This window comes from Acipenser ruthenus, chromosome 40, assembly GCF_902713425.1.
Source record: "Acipenser ruthenus chromosome 40, fAciRut3.2 maternal haplotype, whole genome shotgun sequence".
NCBI classification, from domain to species: Eukaryota; Metazoa; Chordata; class Actinopteri; order Acipenseriformes; family Acipenseridae; genus Acipenser; species Acipenser ruthenus.
Window position 1 is genome coordinate 7,986,059 of NC_081228.1, and position 6,481 is coordinate 7,992,539.

The window sequence follows — 6,481 nt, forward strand, 5'->3', positions numbered from 1 at the left end:
CGCACACAGACCCCTCTTCCTCTGACACCTCCAGCTCTCCCATCTCGTACACAGACCCCTCTTCCTCTGACACCTCCAGGTTGTGGCTCCTGTCGAATTTGCTGATCCATTTTTCATCATCATCTCCCTGGTAGCCTCATCTATAAGTGTTCTTCAGCAGTGATAATTGATTGAACAATTTAGAAATTAAGTTTTCTACCAATGAGATAAACAGATTTGGGAGTGGTTGCTTTCAACTGTGAACAAATTAATTCATTTTGTTTAACAAGACATACTTGACAGACTTTTGTGTCAAGTGCTGAGATTTGCAAAAATGTGCCTGACATCTGAATTATGTGTCAAAGCAATCATAAATGATATAGTGTTTTGCTAAATATGTTACTGTTGTGGGGTTTGTGTTAACTGTTTTGAAAATGTGAATAGTGTTTCAGGAAATGTGTTTAAGCAATTGAGAAAAACTGTAATAAATATAGTTAGACAATGATTAGAAGAGGGTAGCAACATTTTATTGCTTGATAAAAAAGACAAAAAAAGAAAGTCTGCAAAGAGAATATAGAACCCCTGTAAAAAGGTTCTTCGAAGCCCCTTAAAGGGTTCCTCTGCAGTATCAACCACAGGAACCCTAAAAGGGTCTTACTAGTGCCTTTACTTTTCAGTGTATTATACAATTAGACACAGTGTTGAAAAAATAATGTTTAGGAACTGTGGAAGGGTGGTGGGTAATTCACTGACGCAGAGACAGACAGGTGTATTTGGAGTCACCACACAGGTGCCCAGTTTTATTTTCGTTTGGAGGAGGTATTTGGTTTCTTTAGCCCGCAGATGGCGCTGTGGGTCCGTGGTCTGCTTACCACCGATGGTAAACAAAACCACGGAGAATACCAGGAGTCTGGTAAACCAGTGATCGGGCAGTAGCACTCGCAGGTGCTTCAAACAAAACAATGAAAACAAAAGGCCAAAGAAAAAGAGAAAATAAAACACAGTAATAAACCTACAAAGAAAAAGGTGCTGCCCTTGGCAACGATATCCCGGTCGCCGCTACCCGCACGACCTGGATCTTCGTCCTACTCTCCCGGCTCGCTATGCTTGCCTATTCAATACTTGGGGTTCTGCCCAAAGTTACCCTGCTCTCCCTATTTCTCTCTATCCGGGGGCTCCTTTCTCTCCGCTGATCCTCGCTCCCGGCCAGCACTTTCCGCACATCCAGCACGTCTAAAAAGGCAGACCTGAGGAAACAGCAGAGCATTATCTTATAGGGCCAACAATCTCCCCAAGACCCGCCTCCCAGCCATTCAGGAGAGGGAGAGTCCACACACACTCTCTCCCACCTCCCCGTGTCACGGCCATGACTGACAGGTGGTTGTTGGATGACTGCCGCCCCCCTCCTGCAGCACTGTGAACACGCCAGCAGAGTCAGCACAGATCTCTCCCCTATCACAGGAACATTAAAGCTTCTATGCCAAAAGTTCAAGGCAGGTTGGGTCCCGTTCACCCTGTGCAGCTCAAATTGCTTTAATCAGGTTCACTGAGTCTTGCTGTTTCTGATAGTTTTTGTAAATAAAATATTGAGTTTATTTCACTTGATGCCACGAATTTCCAATATTTACTAAATGCATGTGTACTCCACAACTGGGGATGCCTGGATACGAGGTAGGCCTTTCCAAAATAAACTGGGTAATAATGTCATACAGACAAATGCAGGCTGAATATATAATATTCATTATTTATGTTCTATATTATTTTTTAATACTTCCCATGTTTCTTTGAAAATAAAAGTGTGCAACTGACCTTTAAAATTTTTTATTAAGTGTTATCTCTTAACACATTCCAGTAAGTGACAATAAACTAGTTTTTTTAGCCAATTGCTTTGCAGTCTTTTCCAAATAGGGGTGGGTTCTGTAAACCTTTATTGCATTTCTTGTCATAGGTGGGACTTACTTTACAGCTGCTGTGGTGCAAATATTATTGACATTCATTAATTATTGATTTTCTATGTCAGGTTTACTGGCACAACACTGCTACTAAATGTGGGAAAAAATTTGAGTTCTTATCTGAAAATGACCTGCGTTACACAGATTGCCCTCACAGCACGTACAGACATTCTTGGAAACACATCCCTTAAGTATTTGCTGGCCTCCATGTTCAGTACCTAAAAGAAAGACGAGGTCATACCAAGTGAAATATGCAAAGAGCTAGTGTGTGAATGTGTACATGTGTGCATCATTGAAAACTTGAAATGAAAACTAAAAAGACGGATAAAGGATCAAGACTGTGCTGATGCAGCACCTCGCTCATTTAGATTTAATTTGTTCTGGTATACAGTAACTATTCACTAAACACCGTTTGCAACACCCTAAGAACATTATCTGCCCCTACCTCGAAAATGATTCCATAATTTGAAAAATAATTTTAAAAAAATTTATTAATTAATTATTAATTAATTGAAATAAAAAAAGGCGTGGTATTGAAATTTCACTCACCCGCTACAATCATCGTACAACGGTTTTCATTGCCAAGGCACTTTGTAGTGATGTAATTGGAGCAGTCCATTGTTTCACAGCCATAGCACTCCAAACCAGACGGGGTAGCGCCCTCATACGCTTGAATGGAAAAGAGAAAGATAAGTTCCTGTACCAGTGATGTAATGGGAATATGATTTGTCTCTTAATCCCACTTTCCTCTTTTCAGAAAAGTCATTTTCTTTTTTGATTTTGTAAAACGGTTTGGTTTATATATTACAAATAAATAATATTACCTGGTATCGTTTCAGTGTTGCACAAATCTGTGTTACAACATTTAGCATTGATAGTTGACCTTGTGACTCCAAAGTTTGGTGTAAGGCAGTTTGTAGGTGATGTGCAGGACTTGCTGTGGACCATTGTGGAGAAACCCGCTGGAAAACAAGGGGACAGCTTTAATTTGCCAAGGTTGGTAACACTGAGCCTGAGTGTAGAGGGAGTTCCCTGGATTAGCATTTAAGTGGAAAAATTTGAGAAACAGAGACGAGAGAGAAGTGAATCTGTACCGGTAAAAACAGAGAGACTTCCCTCCAAATACAATACTTAAGTTTTCTTTCTTTCTTTCTTTCTTTCTAAAGAAGTATCATTCATGTACACAAACATACTTTTTGTCATTAATTCACTTTCCGTCCTAAAAAAACATTCTATTTTTCTCAAATTTTCTTGACCCCTAATGGCAAATCTTCCAGGTTAAAATGTTTATATTAACTTCACGTCCATCTGTGCACCTGTAGCGTGGTTGTATATATAGATTTTTAAAAGGGACGCAGTGGAAGGGTTGAAGAGCATAGACAGCAGCACTACCAGGCAAACTAAAACTGTGGTGCTTTCAGTTTGGTCTACTGCCTGGCCACTGACTGTGTATGAGGTTTCTTTGACAACAGTAGAGAAGCTGGAAGCTTTAATCAGTTCATACATCAGGAAATGGTTGGGAGTTCCACGCTGCCTCAGCAGAGTGGGACTTTATGGTAAAGGAATACTGCAGCTACCTGTCTCCGCTCTAACCGAGGAGTTTAAGTGTGCCAAGGTCAGACTGGAAATGACATTAGTAGAGTCACGCGACAAATGCGTAAGGGAGGCAGCACCTGTATTGAAAACTGGAAGAAAGTGGGCGGCAAAGAAAGCTGTGGAGGATGCAAAGGCTGTCCTTCAAATTGGTGATATCATGGGGCAAGTTCAGCTTGGAAGAGGGGGTCTTGGTCTCAGTTCAGCTCATCCTACATGGCACAAGGCAGCCCCAGCTCAACGGAGGAAGTTGGTAGTCAACAAGGTGCAAAAGCAGGAGGAGAGGATGAGGTGTGTAAAGGCCATTTCCCAGGCCAATGAGATGGGAGAGTGTGGAACAACGCAAGATTGGTTGGCAAGACCTATGGTCAATGGAACAGAGCAGGATCAGTTTCCTCATCAGATCAACATATGATGTTCTCCCATCACCACAGAACCTAAACCTCTGGGTAGGAGAGGATCCCTCATGTCCTTTGTGTTCATCACCTGCAACATTAAGGCACATTTTGACAGGATGTACGGTGGCTCTTAGCCAAGGACGGTTTACTTGGCGCCATGACCAGGTGCTGCGATGTTTGGCCTTAGCATTGGAAGTGTCACGAAATCCGCGTGGTCAGATTTCTTTACGTACTCTTATGAACTGCTCAGCATACACTCTTATCTCAGGGGAGACGTTAGGAGGACAGAGATGTTATTACTCCTAGTGGGATATAGTTCGTGCTCTGGACCCGCAGTATATCCAGATGACTAATATAGAACTCAAGAAATTGACAGACTCATGTATTTAAAGTTTTTTACGAATCGGAGTATGATCAGTACTCGTTCTGTTTATTAACGGTTAAATATTGGATAGAGTAGCTACAGGCTACGTTGTATCCTGACAGACACACTGGGCAGTCCAGTGTCTTAACAGATATCAGCGTTAACACTTTAATACATGTATATATGTGTTAATCAAGGCCGACAAGCAGGCCAAGAACACGTCACCTAAAGTACCCAATGGTCTATTTCAGCACATTCAACAAAACTCTCTCTTATTTCTAAAACATAACGTGAGTCCCTTATGGCAATACATGCAATACATGTGAGATAAAATAATAATAATAATTGCTTAATGCTTACCCTTTAATATAAATCGTAAAAGGATATGGCTGTCTTCACCAGGCAAATGAAACTGAATTCAATCAGCTCAATTGTGTCGATTTGCAAAAGATGGACCACCTTGCCCTGTCTGGGATGAGAGTGGTACTCCATTGAAATTACTCTGGAGTTAAATAGGTTTTTCGTCTCATTGGAATACATGGGACGCCTCAATTAAATCCAATCATTAATCAGGTGGGACAGTTCTTATCCATTTTACAAATAATAGTTTTCAAAAGATCCGGACTAACTTTTCAGAATTAATAGGTGTCATTGTGACAGAAATACAATGAGTTCTGGTGATAAATCTTCCTGTGAGGGCGCTAAAGAACGGGAGGAGAAGTATCTGGAAGGGCTGGCCTAACAGTTCGTTTCCGGGACCAGGAAGTGGGTCAGCCTGGAAAGAAGCGAGACTCTGTTGTAAGACCGTATTGATTTGACAGGTAAACGAGGGGCAGCTGCAAGTAATAAGGCAGCTGCAACAGTTTACCTAGATATCATGCGGGATTACATATAGGGGCCAGGGTAACGCTGTTCTTTTCCTTCGTTTTGGGTAAAGCGCGAGAGAGAGAAGGACTGAGAGAGGAGCTCTCAATAAATAAAAAAAAGAGACGTGATACGTGTTTTTTGTGTTGTGTTTGTCTGTGTGGTAATTGTTTGTGTTTTACTTCACCAGACAGTTAGAGCACATCTCCGGAGCTGTCGCCGAGGGTCAGCACAATCCGGAGCACCACTGCACTAACCGTCACGAAATACTTGTGTTTGCACTAAGCACCAGCACGACTGCACTCACCCAGGACTGGTGACCGTGTGTTCATTTTTGTTCGGGACTGTGCCCTGTTTTGTTATCCCCGTGCTTTACACATTGGTGTGTATAGCCGGGGGTTTATTAGTTGACGGTCACCAGACCTGGATTATAAATAAAGCACTATTTTTCCACTGTATACCGTTGTCTGCCTGTTCACTCCTGCATCGCATCACCGCTACACCTGTTCCCCTTCACTAGCCACTTTGCCACAGTCATGTACTCAATAAATTCAATACTTCATATTTGTCTAACTCCAAACCTATGATCTCATTTCTTTGCTTTCCTCCGAGCCCCTCCTTTATCTGAAAGTTAAGTGAACCAGTCAGTTTTGATTCCATATACCATTGTCTAACAGAGTATTTGACACAAGTTTGTCTCATACAATATTCAAGTCATTTAGTTTCACTAAGTTTAAGTGGTAATAATTTTCATTACAATTATTTATCCATTAAGAGATGCACTGACCAGGCTCTGACCTGTACCTCTCTGGGAATATGTTACTGCTAGCAGTTTCCACAGTCTCTTGTTTTTTCCAAGGTCAGAGTCTGTGCAAACACTTTTTAGATTTATGACCTATAAAGGTCTGTTAAGCCATAATTTTTGCATATTATCTCAAGATATATTCTTATCTGTGCTAAACCACTAATTCCATAAACCTTACCACCCCATCTCTATGAGGCTTGCAGCTCTGCTGAAGTGGAACCCAAGGACTTTCCCTCTTTCTAGATAAGAAGAGAGGCCCTGTTTTCACTGCAGCAGTTTCAAATCACCACATTATAAGGAATCCATCTAACATCATTAGACAATAGTATAGTGGATTAATAACAAGGTACATTATAGTATATTATTACAAACTTAACACAAAAACATAACACAACACCTTTTAACTTCTATAATTCAATGGATATCATAATGTCTAGAAGTCTTATTGTTCAAATAGAAAGAAGAATAAACTTGTACCATTTTCCCATTTAAGTAAATCGAATACTGCTCCAGGTTTTAATCTTCT

The 6,481-nt window shown here is 41.0% G+C and overlaps 1 long non-coding RNA gene across 1 annotated transcript; it reads right to left on the reverse strand.

Moving 5' to 3' along the window:
- Nucleotides 1–1,102: 1,102 nt before the first annotated feature.
- Nucleotides 1,103–2,891, reverse strand: LOC131708101 (uncharacterized). Its single transcript, XR_009311259.1, has 3 exons — nucleotides 2,756–2,891; nucleotides 2,481–2,600; nucleotides 1,103–1,226 (listed from the first exon to the last, which is right to left on the reverse strand). It is a non-coding gene; the product is annotated as an uncharacterized LOC131708101 (long non-coding RNA).
- Between the last annotated feature and the right edge of the window lie 3,590 nt (nucleotides 2,892–6,481).